Source organism: Balaenoptera acutorostrata, chromosome 21 (assembly GCF_949987535.1).
Source record: "Balaenoptera acutorostrata chromosome 21, mBalAcu1.1, whole genome shotgun sequence".
Lineage (NCBI taxonomy): Eukaryota > Metazoa > Chordata > Mammalia > Artiodactyla > Balaenopteridae > Balaenoptera > Balaenoptera acutorostrata.
Window position 1 is genome coordinate 4,440,870 of NC_080084.1, and position 20,925 is coordinate 4,461,794.

At 41.5% G+C, this 20,925-nt stretch overlaps 1 long non-coding RNA gene across 3 annotated transcripts in view; it reads left to right on the plus strand.

The window, feature by feature from the left end:
• LOC103012790 (uncharacterized) overlaps positions 1-20,925 on the plus strand; it is a 109,525-nt gene that overhangs the window by 13,805 nt on the left and 74,795 nt on the right. Inside the window, exons 3-5 of one of the 3 annotated variants that reach the window (XR_009006558.1) lie at positions 3,594-3,738; positions 4,910-5,008; positions 6,384-6,537. This is a non-coding gene — a long non-coding RNA (uncharacterized LOC103012790). The remainder of the gene's footprint in view (positions 1-3,593; positions 3,739-4,909; positions 5,009-6,383; positions 6,538-20,925) is intronic. The other 2 variants (XR_009006559.1, XR_009006560.1) reach the window with 2 other exon arrangements.

Genomic DNA, 20,925 nt, shown 5'->3' on the forward strand with positions numbered 1-20,925 from the left:
CTGACCTGGGCCAATCGGGACCGGTGACTACCCCAGGTTGGATGTTATTAAGGAATTACTCATTTCTGTTTGATGCAATAATATCACTTATAGATGCATATTGAAGTGTTTACAGGTCACATGACCTCATGTGTGGGATTTGCTTGCATACATTGCTTCTCAGAGTGTGCGTGCATCAGGATTACCTGGAGAACTTGGGAAAACGTAGAATACTGAGTCTCCCCCCAGAGATTCTGATCCAGTGGGTCTGCAGTGGAACTAAGAATTTGCATTTCCAAAAAGTGCCTAAATATGCTGGCTTTGCTGGGTTTTAGATAGTTTTGAGAAACTATGTATCTGCACACACAAACACATCAGCTCGTCCTCCTTGCCCCCGTGTGTGTGTGTGTGTGTGTGTGTGTGTGTGTGTGTGTTAGTGGCGGAAGGCTACAATGAGATTGGCAATGTGTTGATCATTGTTGAAGCTGGGCCATGAGTCCATGAAGGTATTCTCCTATTCTCTCTACCTTTGTGTATGCTTGAGAATTTCCTTACTAATAAGTTTATATATGTTTTTCAGTTCAGGAGGTTGAGGTCCAACTCAAATGGAACCTCCTGTATTGCCTTGATTCCTTTAATTGGATCACACTGATTTTTCTTTATTATTATAAGAATCATATTTATACTTCTGCCAAAGTAAAAGCCAATAAAAATGAAACACATAAAAAATTCACCCTAAATGCTCTTATCTGTGATCCACATTTTATGATTTTACATACAACTGTGACCCGATGCAATAAAAAAAAACTACAGAATTTAATCAGAAAATGAATTTGAAATAGATATAGAAAATCATTTTCTTATTTTTCTTTAATGCAGAAGGAACTCTTTTAATCATGCTCTTGTATCGCTTGTCTCTGTTATAACTTTCCTAAAGTTTTCTCTTGCTATACTTCCTCTTCTCTCCTTTTTCCTTATCTTTTCTTCACCCCCTTCTGCCTCCTTTGTCTTTTCCTTCCTGCTCTCTGCCTTTCTAAATATATTTTAGATTTTTGGGGTTTTTTGTTTTTAAGTAAGGTCCTGCATCATTTGGTTTTAGTTTGCAAAGTGATTATGTTATTTTATATATTTCTTTCAAAAATTGAAATTGCTTTGAATTTATGTGAACTCTTTAATTAGTTTCTTTCTTTTTTTTTTTTTTTTTGGCTGTGTGGCATGTGGGATCTCAGTTCCCTGACTGGGTATTGAACCCAAGTCCCCTGCAGTATAAGCACAGTCTTTTTTTTTTTTTAATATTTATTTATTTATTTGGCTGCACTGGGTCTTAGGTGCAGCACGCAGGATCTAGTCCCCCGACCAGGGATGGAACCCCGACCCCCTGCACTGGGAGCGCGGAGTCTTAACCACTGGACCACCAGGGAATTCCCTAGTTGGTTTCTTTTTAAACACCTGAGTATCGTCAGTACACCTCCATAGGAAATAAAATCCCACCATTGCGGTGAGAGACCACATCTTCGGGCCTCTATAAGTGGTTTGGTTTCTTCCTAGATGTGCTCCCGGGGAGCCTGTGGTCTGACTGAAACATGTACTTTTACACTAAACCCCGAGATGCCCACTCATGACAGGCTTCGCTGCCCACTCCCTGCATTCTAAAGACTGTGTAATTTAGCACAGCAAGGGGAAAGGCTGCAATACTTTATATTCTTTACAAAACTTCATATTTTGTAGCAGTTACGAAAGAACAAACCATGACTCACACAGTTTTACTGGCGCTGTGTGTACTTGAGGTGGGCTCCCGAGTAACGTGACCTCACCGGGTTCTTTTCGCTGAAACACCAGCAGAAGCTGATAATTCAGATACTGAGAAATCTGTTTAGGAGATAGTGGCACACATAAAGTCCCTCTGTAGCTCACAGCCTTGCAGTCTGTTCTATTCCACATACGTTTGTCCGAAGTTTTAACAGGAAATATTTGGTTAACCACAATCCTGCTCACCTTTAAACAACGAGTTTAATATCTTTAAAAATCTGGCTTTGAAATAGCTTCTTTGAAAAAAGAAAAAAATTCATAGATTTCTTAGATAGAAAATACAGGTCAACTATCAGAACAGGTGATCACTATTTTCTTAGTCACTCCTGAAATGATGGTACTAGCAGCTAATATTTTTATAGCCCTTGCTCACTTGTAAGCACTTTCCTAAGTGTTTTACATTATATGTAATTAATTTCCATTAATCATATAATTTTCACAGCTATCTTATGAGGCAGGGACTTTAAATAATGATTGGAGATAAAAATAAATTTGCCTCAATAGATAAATAAATTTAGAAGGAAGTAAATTTGCCTGAATGTACTCATGTGTAAAATAGGTATAGTCAACAAATTTGATGGTGGGAATTAATGGAAGGTATAACAAAATGGCTTAAATTATTTTTTCTAAATAAGTATTTTTAAAAACTACTGAATAGCTTGGCTTAAAATACTTCTTGGGTGTGGTTTTATCTTAAAATGTTCAGAAAAAGAGAAAAGGTTTGACCCGTTTGGGAAGTCTCTTAATTACTTCACAATATATGAAATGAAGTGAAATGAAATCATTACGCTGTGCACCTTAAATGTATATGGTATGTCAATTACATCTCAATAAAACTGCAAAAGTTATAAAGAAGTCTCAGCACTAAACGTTGTAAGGTTAAGCAAGGAAATTATTCGATGCAACATACAATTTGGAAATAAGAAAGACATTCAAAGGAAGTTAGTAGTGTACGCCATGTTTTTTTTTTCTTTCTCTTTCTTTTTTTTTTCCTTTTTTTCTGTTAGCCATAAGGAAGTGAACACACAGGAAGAAAAGTAACTTTCTCCTAGAAAAGAAGATTCAGAGAATTTATATTCCTGGGATAATTAGGAAATAGATACAGATAAAGTCCTAGTAATTAGAATAAGGAAGTAATTAAAGGCCTGACAGCTAAAACAATAAGCTTTCTTGTCAAGTGAGATTGTTCTGTGTGTATAATGTCTTAGGTAATTTCTGATTTTAAGAAAAGGCTCAGTGAGTCTTACCTTAAAGTTAGAAGTGTTAAACTTGAATTCTAGTTCATGTAGTACCAAAATATACCTGGGTGTTTCAGTTTCTTTAAATCTTGCTCTGTATCAGCTTATGTTGGTTACACATGAGTTAGTAAACATTTTCCCTCTCTTACTACATTTTTGGAAAAGAATAATTGGCTGAATTGTGACTAAGTGTATTACTTCTTAGCTAAACAGCATACCCAGCTCACCTGTGTACCCAAACTTAAAGCATCACTTTTTACCTCCTGGCAGCTTTTCCACTGGAAACATAATCAGTGTTCTAGGCAAGTGTTTGTATACTCAACCCTTTTGTGATAGTGCACATTTTAGGCTTAATATTTTATAAGGGGTGGTCGCACATGTTGTGTCAGTATCTATATGGGAAGCTGAATATTTTCCTATTTTTAATAGCTTCTTGGAGCTTAGTGTTTTCTGAGTGTGGTTGGAAGCACCAGAAAGCAGTGTCTGTTACCTGATGCTGTGCTGAGACTTGTTTATTTCCTTGCGCTCTCGACTGAGGTTCGCATCGTTTTCCTCTTGCCCCGGCAGAATCCAGAAACCAGAGCCTCGGAGGAGATGAAAACGTGGCTCTTCACTTGCCTCTTTCAAGCCAAGCAAGCAGGCCAGGGACACCTGAGGTGAGGCAATGACAAGCTTCCTCAGCAGTTCTTGCCGAAAGAGTCCAAGAATGAAGGTAATAATCACCTCACCTGGCTGATGTCCCTTTGTCCCTATGAGGGCAATTGACACAACCATGTCCCATGTTCAGACCTAAGGCCGCAATCAGCTGTGGTTTCTCTTTCAGAAAAAGTGGTGCCTGTGAAGGTCACCCTGCTCTGGCCTGAGCATCACTTTTCTCCCCGTTTTAAGTGCCGTTTTACCAGGAAATGTCGTGATTGAAGGAAGAAGCTTTAAATAAATAGCAAGGTTTTTTTCCTTTTCCTAAGATTTGGTCCCTAAAAACCAGTTTCCATAGCATCTCTGGAGCTTGTGACATGAACTCAGTTTCCTCCTGTTCCCATCCCCATGAGCACGTCTGCAGAGAACCTGCTCCCTGGGCTACTCAGAAAAGAAGTGTCAAAAAAAAAATAATCAATAAACAATAATAGCAATAGAAAAGAGTTTTACGTGAGTCAAACTGAGGACTGGCCTGGACGCACACTTCCCAGAGTAGTCTGAGGAGCTGCTCCCGAGAAGCGGGGTGTCCACCACAGTTTTATATCTCGTCAGAACAAAGAACGTTAAACAAGTCAGGGATATATTTCTTCAAGATCAAAACTAAACAAAACACAAGCAAACAAAGGTCACACAGGCCAGCATATACACAGCAAGTCAGCATGGCCTTGGCACCTGGGAAGGGGGTCTTCTCATCAGGGAGGACCAGCACTTGTGTCCCAGGAAGAGACGCGTTTAATCTTTATTTTTAATATGGACATTCTTTTTTTTTTTTTTTTGTCTGTGTTGGGTCTTCGTTGCGGTGCGCGAGCTTCTCACTGAGGTAGCTTCTCTTGCTGCGGAGTATGGGCTCTAGGCGCGCGGGCTTCAGTTGTTGTGGCACGCGGGCTCAGTAGCTGTGGCTCGTGGGCTCTAGAGCGCAGGCTCAGTAGTTGTGGCGCACGGGCTTAGTTGCCCCACGGCATGTGGGATCTTCCCGGCCCAGGGCTCGAACCCGTGTCCCCTGCATTGGCAGGCGGATTCTTTTTTTTTTTTTTTTAAACATCTTTATTTAAGTATAATTGCCTTACAATGGTGTGTTAGCTTCTGCTTTATAACAAAGTGAATCAGTTATACATATACAATTTGTTCCCATTTCTCTTCCCTCTTGCATCTCCCTCCCTCCCACCCTCCCCATCCCACCCCTCTAGGTGGTCACAAAGCACCGAGCTGATCTCCCTGTGCTATGCGGGGCAGGCGGATTCTTAATCACTGTGCCACCCGGAAGCCCTGGACAGTCTTTACTTCTGGTCAGTGTTCCCTTTTCTCTAATAATTAAAGCAGATGTACAACCTATGTTTGATAGGCCACAAACAGGCTATTTAAGTTAGCATAACATTTAAGTTAGCTTGTATATAAGCCAGAATAACTTCCCTATCTCTCGACATGTGAAAATTTCTTTTAGCAGAAGCTATTGGGCAGCTTCGTGCCTCAGTTTTCGTCTGGTCCACTTCCTTACCCATCTTACTCTCCCTCCTACCTTAGAGGAAAAGAAATCCTTCATGTCCCCCCAAAGCCAACTGTTTTCATCTTTGCTAATGGTTTTTCTCTTTTCCCACCTTCCCTGGGGATTTATTTCATCAATTTCCTACTTCCTTTCTCTCATCTATTTATTCCTCTCCCCCAGCCTATAAATGAGGTGAGGTTTCTGTCCTCTCTGCTCGACTGAATTGTCACAGCGAAGGTCATCTGTGACCTCAAATCCAGTGTCCTTCTGAGTGGTCACCTTACAATGTCCTTCGAGTGGACCTCTCGACAGCCCTCCCTCCTGACACCTCCTCCCTGGGGATCGTGGAGTGCTCTTCCCCTCCCTCTCTGGTCCCAACCTCAGGTGTCACCATGGTCCTTTGCTGGGGTCGATTTTCACTGGGGCTGGGGAGAGGGGCTCGGTCATGTGCTCCTGTCGTGTTCTCTCCAGTGACACTTCCAGGCATGGGTCGTCTCTTGGTTCCATTTCTCTTCTTCCCTAGGGTATTAGAGACATGAGCAGGCTTCGAAATATCTGACACAAATTCAGAAGTTGCCATTTTTGTTTCCCTGCTTGCCTTGCCCTAATAAAGGAAGGAGGTCACTTTTAGTGGCAAAGGCCTTGGTCATTGTCTGTCCTGTACCGGCTATTGACAAGAGTCAGAACAAAAGAGAGTTTTACGAGGACATGTTAAAACTCAGAGCAGCTCTTGCTTCCGGCCCTTTAGGTTTCTGCTGCCCCATCCACGTGCCTCAGTGTATCCCGGGTTCCCGCAGGCGAGGCCCGCACTCCCCAACGGCGGAGAGTCACTGCGTGAAATAGTGTTGAGGCACAAGTGCGTATCTTTTATTTAGGAAACGGTGGTCCTTATTACAAGGCACACAGCCCCCCTTCACCACGGCGTTGAGAACTGTCCAGGGAAATCTTTCTGTGGGCTTGGGGTAGTCCCTGAAAGGCAAAGTCTCCAAAGGTGGACCATTCATGCTACGGCTTCTGGGCAGAGACTGTAGTTACTTGCTCACTTCTCCTTTCAGCAAAGCCTTCCTTCCTCTTCCACTTTTATTCCTTTCTGCCCTTCCTTCCTTCCTGCTCATGGGCTATTTTACTGGAAACCATGAATAACCCCTAAAAATTGCATTTTCATCTTTCTTCTGAAGATCAGAGGACACAGATGACAGAAATCGTGCAAATACTGAACTGAAAGTAGCAAAGGAGCCTGAAGTAAGATGTGAGCTTTGTGCCCTGCGGGAGACGGAAGCAGAGAAGCTGTCAGGGTGGCGCTGGGATGCCAAGGCTCTTCCTGCCCTCGAGGTATCGGGAAAGGGGACACACACCTGGACCACCCCCCCCCAACCCAGGGAGGTGGCTGAGAGTTTCAGAGTCTCAAAACTCAAAGCCACACTGGCCCTGAGTCTTAGTAAAGCTTATTTCCAGCACTCGTTAAAACTCCAACGTACTGGTTTTTGGAGGAAGTGAAGATACTGATTTTATCAGGCTCCAAACAGTCCTTTGGTTTTCTTTTTTTTAGACTTGATTTTTAGAGGGATGTGAACACTTGATAATTTTCCAAGGAGCACTTATCCACAGGTACACTGTGAGGTTGGAAACGTTTATCAGAAGACTCCTCCTTTTCTTTACCTTATTTTCCACTTTTGCATATTCCAGACAATTTCAAGTGTTTACCCTGGAATAAAAAGCGGCTTTAATTTAAAATGGAAGTGACCTGGGGGGAAGAGGTTGGTCACAATAATGATACTGTACTTCGCTGTTCTTCCCTTCAGTATCCCAAATATTCCCATCCATATATATGCAAACAAAAGGCTGCGGAATTCCCTGGTGGTCCAGTGGTTATGCCTCGGTGCTTTCACTGCCAGGGCTCGTGTTCTATCCCTGGTTGGGGAGCTAGGATCCCACAAGCCGTGTAGCGCGGCCAAAAAAAAAAAAGCTGCGATTTGTTCCTGTGTTGAGTTTTGCTTCGCGTTTCTTTTTGGGGTCAGAGCCCTGGCCGGTTACTGCCCAGGACAACGAAGTACCATCCAGCACCTGAAACCGCATAACATCCGTCCTTTAGAACAATCCTCAATGTTGGCAACTCGGCTGCAAAGGTTTTTTTGGGGATCTAATGTCTCTGCAGAAGCTGAAAGGCAAACAGCAGGAAATCTATTGTTTCAGAATTCCATTTTCAGTGGAGTGAGTCCAGCATTTATGTTTGAGATACATGTGGACACAGCAATTCCAAAATTATCTATCTTGCTGAATAGCAGATGTGAGAACAGACCCCAAAATGTGCAACTCCGTGGTTTCCTTTTGCTTAGTTTATAATGATGTCACGGTAATCAGTAATAAACAATGACAAGGTTTTCCTCAAACTTTGCCTTGTGTCAGGATCGCCTGGAGGGCTTGCTCGTGTGGATGGCTGGGCTCCACCTGCAGGGCTTCTGAGTCAGGGGTTCTGGTGATGCCCCAAATCTGCATTCCTAACTGGTTCCCAGGTGGTGCTACTGCTGCTTGTAGTGAGACCGCGCTTTGAGAACCACTGCTCAGGTTACCAAGTGCAAGTATGATCATTACACATGGACGTGGAAATCTGTTTTATTTCACTCTCTGCATATGCAAGAAAACCTGAAAAATTACTATGGGGACTGAAATTATTTTTTTGAATTTTATTTTATTTATTTTTTTATACAGCAGGATCTTATTAGTTATCTATTTTATACATATTAGTGTATATATGTCAATCCCAATCTCCCAATTCATCACACCACCACCACCACCCCCTGCTACTTTTGCCCCTGGTGTCCATACGTTTGTTCTCTACATCTGTGTCTCTATTTCTGTCCTGCAAACCGGTTCATCTGTACCATTTTCTAGGTTCCACATATATGCGATAATATACGATATTTGTTTTTCTCTTTCTGACTTACTTCACTCTGTATGACAGTCTCTAGATGCATCCACGTCTCTACAAATGACCCAATTTTGTTCCTTTTTATGGCTGAGTAATATTCCATTGTATATATGTACCACATCTTCTTTATCCATTCGTCTGTTGATGGGCATTTAGGTTGCTTCCATGACCTGGCTATTGTAAATAGTGCTGCAATGAACATTGGGACACATTGCATGTGTCTTTTTGAATTATGGTTTTCTCTGGGTATATGGCCAGTAGTGGGATTGCTGGGTCATATGGTAATTCTATTTTTAGTTTCTTAAGGAACCTCCATACTGTTCTCCATAGTGGCTGTATCCATTTACATTCCCACCAACAGTGCAAGAGGGTTCCCTTTTCTCCACACCCTCTCCAGCATTTGTTGTTTGTAGATTTTCTAATGATGCCCATTCTAACTGGTGTGAGGTGATACCTCATTGTAGTTTTGATTTGCATTTCTCTAACGGTTAATGATGTTGAGCATCCTTTCATGTGTTTGTTGGCCACCTGTATACCTTTTTTGGAGAAATGTCTATTTGGGTCTTCTGCCCATTTTTTGATTGGGTGGTTTGTTTTTTTAATATTGAGCTGCATGAGCTGTTTGTATATTTTGGAGATTAATCCTTTGTCCATTGATCTGTTTGCAAATATTTTCTCCCATTCTGAGGGTTGTATTTTTGTCTTGTTTTTAGTTTCCTTTGCTGTGCAAAAGCTTTGAAGTTTTATTAGGTCCCATTTGTTTATTTTTGTTTTTATTTCCATTACTCTAGGAGGTGGATCAAAAAAGATCTTGCTGTGATTTATGTCAAAGAGTATTCTTCCTATGTTTTCCTCTAAGAGTTTTATAGTGTCTGGTCTTACACTTAGGTCTTTAATCCATTATGAGTTTATTTTGGCGTATGGTGTTAGGGAGCATTCTAATTTCATTCTTTTACATGTAGCTGTCCAGTTTTCCCAGCACCACTTATTGAAGAGGCTGTCTTTTCTCCATTGTATATCCTTGACTCCTTTGTCATAGATTAGTTGACCATAGGGGCGTGGGTTTATCTCTGGGCTTTCTATCCTGTTCCATTGATCTATAGTTCTGTTTTTGTGCCAGTACCATATTGTCTTGATTACTGTAGCTTTGTAGTATAGTCTGAAGTCAGGGAGTCTGATTCCTCCAGCTCCGTTTTTTTCCCTCAAGACTGCTTTGGCTATTGGGGGTCTTTTGTGTCTCCATACAAATTTTAAGATTTTTTGTTCTAGTTCTGTAAAAAATGCCATTGGTAGTTTGATAGGGATTGCATTGAATCTGTAGATTGCTTTGGGTAGTATAGTCATTTTCACAATATTGATTCTTCCAATCCAAGAACATGGTATATCTCTCCATCTGTTTATATCATCTTTAATTTCTTTCAGCAGTGTCTTATAGTTTTCTGCATACAGGTCTTTTGTCTCCTTAGGTAGGTTTATTCCTAGGTATTTTATTCTTTTTGTTGCAGTGGTAAATGGGAGTGTTTCCTTAATTTCTCTTTCAGATTTCTCATCATTAGTGTACAGAAATGCAAGAGATTTCTGTGCATTAATTTTGTATCCTGCAACTTTACCAAATTCATTGATTAGCTCTAGTAGTTTTCTGGTGGCATCTTTAGAATTCTCTATGTATAGTATCATGTCATCTGCAAACAGTGACAGTTTTACTTCTTCTTTTCCAATTTGTATTCCTTTTATTTCTTTTTCTTCTCTGATTGCCGTGGCTAGGACTTCCAAAACTATGTTGCATAATAGTGGTGAGAGTGGACAGCCTTGTCTTGTTCCTGATCTTAGAGGAAATGCTTTCAGTTTTTCACCATTGAGAATGATGTTTGCCGTGGGTTTGTCATATATGGCCTTTATTATGTTGAGGTAGGTTCCCTCTATGCCCACTTTCTGGAGAGTTCTTTTTTTATTTTTTAATAAATTTATTTATTTATTTACTTACTTACTTACGTACTTATTTATTTATTTATTTTTCACTGTGTTGGGTCTTCATTGCTCTGCGCGGGCTTTCTCTAGTTGCGGCGAGCAGGGCTACTCTTCGTTGTGGTGCACGAGCTTCTCATTGTGGTGGCTTCTCTTACCATGGAGCATGGGCTCTAGGCATGCGGGGTTCAGTAGCTGCAACACACGAACTCACTAGTTGTGGCTCGTGGGCTCTTGAGCACAGGCCCAGTCGTTGTGGTGCATGGACTTAGTTGCTCCACGGCATGTGGGATCTTCCCAGGCCAGGGCTTGAACCTGTGTCCCCTGCATTGGCAGGCAGATTCTTAACTACTGCACCACCAGGGAAACCTACTGGAGAGTTTTTATCATAAATGGGTGTTGAATTTTGTCAAAAGCTTTTTCTGCATCTATTGAGATGATCATATGGTTTTTATTCTTCAATTTATTAATATGGTGTATCACATTGATTGATTTACATATATTGACAAATCCTTACATCCCTGGGATAAATCCCACTTGATCACGGTGTATGATCCTTTTAATGTGTTGTTGGATTCTGTTTGCTAGTATTTTCTTGAGGATTTTTGCATCTATATTCATCAGTGATATTGGTCTGTAATTTTCTTTTTTTGTAGTATCTTTGGCTGGTTTTGGTATCAGGGTGATGGTGGCCTCATAGAATGAGTTTGAGAGTGTTCCTTCCTCTGCAATTGTTTGGAAGAGTCTAAGAAGGATGGGTGTTAGCTCTTCTCTAAATGTTTGATAGAATTCACCTGTGAAGCCATCTGGTCCTGGACTTTTGTTTGTTGGAAGATTTTTAATCACAGTTTCAATTTCATTACTTGTGATCCATCTGTTCATATTTTCTATTTCTTCCTGGTTCAGTCTTGGAAGGTTATACCTTTCTAAGTACCTGTCCATTTCTTCCAGGTTGTCCATTTTATTGGCATAGAGTTGCTCGTAGTAGTCTCTTAGGATGCTTTGTATTTCTGCGGTGTCTGTTGTAACTTCTCCTTTTTCATTTATAATTTTATTGATTTGAGTCTTCTCCCTTTTTTTCTTGATGAGTCTGGCTAATGGTTTATCAATTTTGTTTATTTTCTCAAGGAACCAGCTTTTAGTTTTATTGATCTTTGCTATTGTTTCCTTTGTTTCTATTTCATTTATTTCTGCTCTGATCTTTTTGATTTGTTTCCTTCTACTAAATTTGGGTTTTTTTCTTTTTTCTCTAGTTCCTTTAAGTGTAAGGTTAGACTGTTTATTTGCGATTTTTCTTGTTTCTTGAGGTAGGCTTGTATTGCTATAAACTTCCCTCTTAGAACTGCTTTTGCTGCATCCCACAGGTTTTGAATTGTCGTGTTTTTGTTGTAATTTGTCTCTAGGTATTTTTTGATTTCCTCTTTGATTTCTTCAGTGATCTCTTGCTTATTTAGTAGTGTATTGTTTAGCCTCCATGTGTTTTGTGTTTTTTACATTATTTTCCCTGTAATTGATTTCTAATCTCAAAGCGTTGGGATCAGAAAAGATGCTTGATATGATTTCAATTTTCTTAAATTTACTGAGGCTTGATTAGTGACCCAAGATGTGATCTATCCTGGAGAATGTTCCGTGTGCACTTGAGAAGAAAGTGTATTCTGTTGTTTTTGTATGGAATGTCCTATAAATATCAATTAAATCTATCTGGTCTACTGTGTCATTTAAAGCTTGTGTTTCCTTATTAATTTTAAGTTTGGATGATCTGTCCATTGGTGTAAGTGAGGTGTTAAAGTCCCCCACTATTATTGTGTTACTGTCGATTTCCTCTTTTATAGCTGTTAGCAGTTGCCTTATGTATTGAGGTGTTCCTATGTTGGGTGCATATATATTTAGAATTGTTCTATCTTCTTCTTGGATTGATCCCTTGATCATTATGTAGTGTCCTTCCTTGTCTCTTGTAACATTCTTTATTTTAAAGTCCATTTTATCTGATATGAGTATTGCTCCTCCAGCTTTCTTTTGGTTTCCATTTGCATGGAATATCTTTTTCCATCCCCTCACTTTCAGTCTGTATGTGTCCCTAGGTCTGAAGTGGGTCTCTTGTAGACAGCATATATAATGGGTCTTGTTTTTGTATCCATTCAACGAGCCTGTGTCTTTTGGTTGGAGCATTTAATCCATTCACGTTTAAGGTAATTATCGATATGTATGTTCCTATGACCATTTTCTTAATTGTTTTGGGTTTGTTTTTGTAGGTCCTTTTCTTCTCTTATGTTTCCCACTTAGAGAAGTTCCTTTAGCATTTGTTGTAGAGCTGGTTTGGTGGTGCTGAATTCTCTTAGCTTTTGCTTGTCTGTAAAGCTTTTGATTCCTCTGTTAAATCTGAATGTGATCCTTACCGGGTAGAATAATCTTGGTTGTGGGTTTTTCCCTTTCATCACTTTAAATAGATCATGGCACTCCCTTCTGGCTTGTAGAGTTTCTGCTGAGAAATCAGCCATTAACCTTATGGGAGTTCCCTTGTATGTTATTTGTCATTTTTCCCTTGTTGCTTTCAATAATTTTTCTTTGTCTTTAATTTTTGTCAATTTGATTACTATGTGTCTCGGTGTGTTTCCACTTGGGTTTATTCTGCCTGGGACTCTCTGCACTTCCTGGACTTGGGTGGCTATTTCCTTTCCCATGTTAGGGAAGTTTTTGACTATAATCTCTTCAAATATTTTCTCAGGTCCTTCCTCTCTCTCTTCTCTTTCTGGGACCCCTATAATGCAAATGTTGTTGTGTTTAATGTTGTCCCAGAGGTCTCTTAGTCTGTCTTCATTTCTTTGCATTCTTTTTTCTTTATTCTGTTCCGTGGCAGTGAATTCCACCATTCTGTCTTCCAGGTCACTTATCCGTTCTTCTGCCTCAGTTATTCTGCTATTGATTCCTTCTATGTATTTTTCATTTCAGTTATTGTATTGTTCATCTCTATTTGTTTGTTCTTTAATTCTTCTAGGTCTTTGTTAAATATTTCTTGCATCTTCTCGATCTTTGCCTCCATTCTTTTTCCAAGTTCCTGGATCATCTTCACTCTCATTATTCTGAATTCTTTTTCTGGAATGTTTCTTATCTCCACTTCACTTAGTTGTTTTTCTGGCATTTTATCTTGTTCCTTCATCTGGTACATAGCCCTCTGCCTTTTCATCTTGTCTATCTTTCTGTAAATGTGGTTTTTGTTCCACAGGCTGCAGGACTGTAATTTTTCTTGCTTCTGCTGTCCTCCCTCTGGTGGATGAGGTTATCTAAGAGGCTTGTGCAAGCTTCCTGAGGGGAGGGACTGGTGGTGGGTAGAGCTGGCTGTTGCTCTGGTGGGCAGAGCTCAGTAAAACTTTAATCTGCTTGTCTGCTGATGGGTGGGTTTGGGTTCCCTCCCCGTTGGTTGGCCTGAGGCAACCCAGCACTGGAGGCTACAGGCTCTTTGGGGGGGCTAATGGCGGACTCTGGGAGGGCTCATGCCAAGAAATACTTCCCAGAACTTCTGCTTCCAGTGTGCTTGTCCTCACAGTGAGCCACAGCCACACCCTGCCTCTGCAGGAGACCCTCCAACACTAGCCGGTAGGTCTGGTTCAGTCTCCTATGGGGTCACTGATCCTTCCCCTGGGTCCCAATGTGCACACTACTTTGTGTGTGCCCTCCAAGAGTGGAGTCTCTGTTTCCCCCAATCCTATCAAAGTCCTGCAATCAAATCCCACTAGCCTTCAAAGTCTGATTCTCTAGGAATTCCTCCTCCCCTTGCCGGACCCCCTGGTTGGGAAGCCTGACGTGGGGCTCAGAACCTTCACTCCAGTGGGTGGACTTCTGTGGCACAAGTGTTCTCCAGTTTGTGAGTCACCCACCCAGAAGTCATGAGATTTGATTTTATTGTGATTGCGCCCCTCCTACCATCTCATTGTGGCTTCTCCTTTGTCTTTGGATGTGGGGTATCTTTTTTTGGTGAGTTCCAGTGTCTTCATGTCGATGATTGTTCAGCAGTTAGCTGTGATTCAGCAGTTAGCTGTGATTCCAGTGCTCATTCTCTCACAAGAGAGAGTGAGCACACGTCCTTCTACCTGGGGACTGAAATTTTTTTTTTAATTAATTAATTAATTTATTTTTGGCTGTGTTCTTCATCGTGGTGCACGGGCCTCTCTCTATCGTGGCCTCTCTTGTTGCAGAGCACAGGCTCCAGACGTGCAGGCTCAGTAGCTGTGGCTCACGGGCCCAGTTGCTCCGCGGCATGTGGGATCCTCCCAGACCAGGGCTCAAACCTGTGTCCCCTGCATTGGCAGGCAGATTCTCAACCACTGTGCCGCCAGGGAAGCCCCAGGGACTGAAATTTTTGTGGAGGAATACATATTGAGAAAAGTTATATTTTTAAAAACCTACTATCTCCTGTGACCTCAAAAGTGTAACACAGCACATACAAAACATCTGGGACAAAGAAGCCAAATCACCTTTTTCTCAGTGATTTGCTGCTATGGGTCATCTCTCTCTGTTTTTGCCTTTGCAAACAGACCATAGATTTTGTGTCAGGCAGTTACTGTTGAGGCTGGATCCATTTACATAGAAAGCCTGTCTAATCAGCAGTCCCATTGGCCTTTTGACATGACAATATTTCATTCACTGCCCTCCACCCCTGACAAGCTTGAATCACTACCTCCTCTTGTGGCCAAGGGACAGGGCACTACATGTAATGCTCTGGAAATTTCGCCTTTGGAATTCAAACCCAACTCAGATTCCCTGCATCACTGTTCAAGGAAATGGTACAAGAGTACCCCAGAATGTACTCTTCTTGGTTTGGCCTCACTTTTTGTTTTTAAGTTTTAGTTACGTATGGCTTTTGTAGAATCCTCAGAGCATCAGTTTTCTCTTTTAATAACCTCCACACGATGTTTCAACTTTGCTAAAACCAAGTGCCAGAAGAGGTAATTGATGGTGGAGCTGTCCAAGCCCAGCTCAGACACCATAAAGGAAGTGAGCCATGACCCCACAACTGAGCCCTGGGTGGCTGAGGGCACCTGCAGCAGAGCAGGAGGATGAGGGCCTGGGGGCCATGCTCCCAGGGCACACTAGCTCCACAGGGGCTGATGAGCAGCAGTGGCGTTGGTCTGAGTGTTAAATGCACACAGCAGTGGATGTGCCTAAATATTTTTCTTTCGGAACGCTTGGTGTCCTGTGGCCTGTAGCCTGAGTCTAAGAGAACGTGCAGCCCTACAGGTGAGCCTGGGTCTATGTTAGCAAAGTTGTCTCCGGGAAACAAATGAGCAGTATTACATCTGGTTCCAACTGTCAGGTGTGTTCTTTCTCGACCTGCCTCCCTTCCCTTTGCAGTGGGAACTGAGTGGAAAGGTAACGATTGCCACCAGGAAGAGGCGAAGAGAGCCAAGGAAGTCCTCCCAGCTGGAGCCTCTTCCCTTCCCTTCACTTTGGTCTCTTGTTCTCTCTCCTAATTCTTCCTCTTCTGACAGAGAAAATGACTACCAAGTCTTACACTGGTTATCCCAACTGCACATGAGAAACTGTCCCTTTATCTTATAGCCGTAACTAGAATAGACCTATTCTCAATTATGTTTTCCAGGTTATTCAGTCTCATGGTTTTTATTTTTGTTTTTTTCATTTTTTCTTTTTTCTCAGTCTCAAACTGAAGTCTCCTCTGATTCCCAACAAATTCTCAGGTCACTTTCTTTATTGCCCAACTTTATGTGCTCAAATAATGTAATTCAATACTAGTCTCTCCAAAATATAACTTTAAAAATAAATGATCTGGGGCTTCCCTGGTGGCGCAGTGGTTGAGAATCCGCCTGCCAATGCAGGGGACACGGGTTCGAGCCCTGGTCTGGGAAGATCCCACATGCCGCAGAGCAACTGGGCCCGTGAGCCACAACTGCTGAGCCTGCACGTTTGGAGCCTGTGCTCTGCAACAAGAGAGGCCACGATGGTGAGAGGCCCGCGCACCGCGATGAGGAGTGGCCCCCACTTGCCACAACTAGAGAAAGCCCTCACACAGAGGCGAAGACCCAACACAGCCAAAAATAAATAAATTAATTAATTAATTTAAAATAAATAAATAAATAAATGATCTGCAAGCATTATATGCAAAAGCCAATAAGTATATGACTTTTAATGTTATCTGTGATTTTAGCTTATGAGTGACTGTTCTCTATGATAATTGATAATAGATATTGCCTCATATTTTTAGTAGGTGTTAAATTATTGATTGGTTGATTGTCCCTCTGTCTTACTAGTTTAATGATGCAGAAACTGAAAGAATATGAATGAATTTTTGTAATTGTTCTCAACCCAGTGGTTTATTTAGTAAACCACATGGTAACAAAATTTCTTTTTTTATTTTAATGTATTGCACAGATTCATTAACTTCAGAGTAGCTGTGTAGGAAATTCTCTAATACAAATGTAATTTATATTTACGTTACAGTACATAAATACAGTAGCCTACATCAAAGCCTATGATTATTATACAAAGATCCCAAGTGACCAAGTACTGGTACCACAATTAACATTTGAGAAGAGTAATTAGTTGACTCTATCTTCTTTACACAAAACAGATTTCTTTTTTTTTTTAGTTAAAAACAAATTTTAAAAATTGAAGTATAGTTGATGTATAATATTAAATGAGTTACAAGTGTACAACATAGTGATTCACAATTTTTAAAAGTTATACTCCATTTATAGTTATTATAAAATATTTCCTGTGTTGTACAATATATCCCTGTAGCTTATTTATTTTACATACAATAGTTTGTACCTCTTAATCCTCTACTTCTATATCCCCCTTTCTCTCTCCCCACTGGCAACCGCTAGTTTGTTCTCTATGTCTGTGAGTCAGTTTCTTTTTTTAGTATATTTACTAGTTTGTTTTATTTTTTGATTCCACATATAAGTGATATCATACAGTATTTTTCTTTCTCTGTTTGACTTATTTCACTTAGCATAATGCCCTCCAAGTCTATCCATGTTGTTGCAAAAGGCAAAATTTTGTTGTTTTTTATGGCCGACTTTATTCCATTGTGTGTGTGTGTGTGTGTGTGTGTGTGTGTGTATTCATCTGTTGATGGGTTGATGGGCACTTAGGTTGCTTCCATATTTTGGCAATTATAAATAATGCTGCTATAAACATTGGGGTGCATGTTATCTTTTCTAATTAGTGTTTTCATTTTTTTTTTCAGATATATACCTAGGAGTAGAATTGCTGGGTCAGATGGTAGTTCTATTTTTAGTATTTTGAGAAATCTACATACTGTTTTCCACAGTGGCTGCACCAATTTACATTCCCACCTATAGTGTACAGGAGTTCCCTATTCTCACATCCTTGCCAACATTTGTTATTTGTGTTCTTTTTGATGATAGCCATTCTGACAGTTGTGAGCTGATATCTCATTGTGGTTTTGGTTTGCATTTCTCTGATGATTAGTGATGTTGAGCATCTTTTCATGTGCCTGTTGGTCATTTGCATATCTTTTTTGGAAAAATGTCTATTCAGGTCTTCTGCCTATTTTTTTTTTAATTAATTAGTTAATTTATTTATTTTTGGCTGTGTTGGGTCTTCATTTCTGTGCGAGGGCTTTCTCTAGTGCGGCAAGTGGGGACCACTCTTCATCGCGGTGCACGGGCCTCTCATTAGCGGCCTCTCTTGTTGCGGAGCACAGCCTCCAGACGCGCAGGCTCAGTAGTTGTGGCTCACGGGCCTAGTTGCTCCGCGGCATGTGGGATCTTCCCAGACCAGGGCTCGAACCCGTGTCGCCTGTATTAGCAGGCAGATTCTCAACCACTGCGCCACCAGGGAAGCCCCTTCTGCCTATTTTTTAATTGGGTTGTTTGTTTTTTTGATGTTGAGTTGTATGAGCTGTTTATATACATAACAAAATTTCTTGGGCATGACAAAAGGATAAACTATTTTTCTTTACAAGCTCCAAAGGCTATAGTTTTTCAGTTATTTAAAAACGATGTCCTTTGAGAGTGCTAAGACTAAAGACCAATAAGCAAATCAAGTTGAAAACAGAAATAACATGGATTCAATCTATTAATGAGCTATTAATGAAGAGCTAATAGCCACTAGACTCACATATTGGGGCTTGAAGTAAAAAGTCAAGTCAGGAAATTCTCTTTCTTTCTTAAGCATTCCTATTTGGAACCACATAAACAACCCATAAAATATTTCAGTTGTCTCCACACAATTTGCTGCCTTGTTCTGTCTTGACTCCACACCCAAACAGTGACTTTGAAGGAGTGATTGCTCAGGAAGGAGACCAACCATGAAGTTCTGTTCTGTCCTGACAGTGACGCTGAGCAAACCCTGAGCAGTGGAAGGCCTCTCCTGAGACTCGCTGGGGGCCGTGGGGCCTCCCGGGCTGCTTAGATGCATGCGGCACACCACCTGCTTGAGAAGGGCAGCTCTTGCACTCTCGTGAGAGAGGGGCTCTGACTTAGGCTCAGAGATGCAGAGCAAGACTCTTTGGGGAGGGATCCCATAAGCCCTGAGAACTCTCCGAAGTGAAGGAGGGCAATGTCAGAACAGGCTGGAATTCTCCAGAAGTGATGTTTTGGAGAGGGGCTCCGGGTGAGGACCAGGGGCTGAGGTCGTCGGGGCCAGGTTTCTCAGATCCTGCTGGCTTAACTTGGAAGATACTGCCGGTAGGGCCAGCCTTTCAGGATGGCGGCTTGTGATCTTCAGAAGTTTGAGAGTGACTTGTCGGAATGAGATACAGTGGTGGTAACACACTACATGTTTCCAATAGAAAGAAACATCTCATGAGATGAGCCTGAGGTCCCGAGTTGATTTAAAGTTACCTCTTCCATCAAGAAAAAACCTGGTGTCCACTGGTTTGATGGCCAAAAAGGGAAAATTAGAAAGTCTGTTGTTTCTTCTCTGGGCTCTAGGATCGGAAAAGACTGTGGGGCAGGCTGGTGGTGAGGGACAGGGAAGGGACTGAGGAAACTTAACCCTCCGAAACATTTACATTCTGTGTTTATTTATGGGAGATGCAGATTATGATGCTGAGAAATACTGAGAGTGGAAAGGAAAGAGCAGGTTTTGTACATTCATTATTAGAGAACACTGCAAACACGGGAGCTATGCCCGCTCTTACAAAGGAAAATAGCTGAAGATGTAGAGCCTAGGCTGAGGCCAATAGGGCTCTCACCTTGCATGCTTACTTACTTGTGTGTGTGCGTGTGTGTTGAGGGGATGGCAGGGGTTGGGGGACAAATAGAGACAAATAAAATTCTATGGTGGTTCAGAGAAGAAAGAGATTGGAAACAATGGAGAAAACTTTATGTAGAGGTGGATTTTAAGGTATTTTTCTAAGGATCAAATGGGATTATGACTGCAAATTATTTAATAGATGCAAAGTTCTATAATATGCCAGCTCTTATGAAGATTTGGGTACATAGTATTACACACCACAGGATAGTACTACTTACACAATAAGAATCATAATACTTATATTAATAGTTAATGGTACCTACCATTAACTGGTACCTACCTGCCAGAGACCTCAATGACCAAGATAAGTAATATCTATCTAATATATTAGACACACAGTACCTGATATCTAGTAGATTACTTATCTTGATCACTGAGATTTTTGGCACTCGCTTAAATTTTGTGCCCTAGGCAAGTGCTTCAGTCCCATCACCCTAGTCCCAGTGATGGACCCTCTGAATGAACTGGACTCATCTGCCGTGGAGAGTGTTATAGAAAGCAGACTTCTCAGGGCAGGGGCCAGCGAGGCTGTCCTCAATTGGTTTTTAATTTGTAATGGGGACATCTGGGATATAATTATGTCACGTGTAAGTGACTCAACAGGATCTTTAAAAATGTAGCACAGAAATCCCACACTTTCAAAAATATAATTAGAAAATGTAAGCTTCAGTTAATATGTGTAGTGGGTTGAATGGTGGCCCCCAAAAGTTCTGTCCAAGTCCTGACCCCTGGGACCTGTGAATGTGACATTACTTGAAAAAAACAACAAAACAAAGTCTTTGCAGATGTAGTTAAGGATTTCGAGATGAAGAGCTCATCCTGTATTATCCTGGTAGGACATAACTCCAATGGCAGGCATCCTTATAAGGATGAGACTGGGAGCTTAACATAGACAGAAGGGGGAAACCTCAAGGGGAAAAAGCAGAGACGGGAGTGAGGTGGCGACAGCCGGGAACACGAGGGCTCCTGCTGCCAGGGGGAGCTGGAGAAGGGAAGGATGGGCTCCCCTCAGAGCTTTAGAAGAGGTGCACACCAGCCCGCACCCTGATTTTGGACTCCTAGGCACCAGAACTGTGAGCGAACAAATGTCTGCTGTGTTAAGCCACCAAGTCTGTGATACTTTGTTACAGCAGCTGCAGGAAGTTAATACAGCATGGCAATGAACTGACAGATGACAGCACAGACATCGAGATTTTAATGTCAGCGAAGTTGCTGCTTGAGCGTTGTCATCTACATACCGAGAGTTTCGAAGATCAGACTGATCGTGGGTCTTAAGTGGGGCGACCATATAACTTATGGACCAATCAGAACACTTCTGAGAAAGGGAGCGGGGACTACCAGTGACCACACTGGGCAACAAGTCCTGGACCAGCTGCCCTGGGTGATTAATGGCTTAAGCTATTCATTTTCAGCAAATTGGTGGTCGCTGGTGAGTTTGCAGTTGGAGCCACAACCTCGGTTTATCAACTTCAGATGTGCCAGGCGTTTGGGTGCGCGATGCAAACGCTTCAGGGCGTTTTTGTTAAATAGTCAGTCAGACAAATGCGTGCTGAGTGGCCTTTAAAGTAAGGATTTCATGTGGCAAA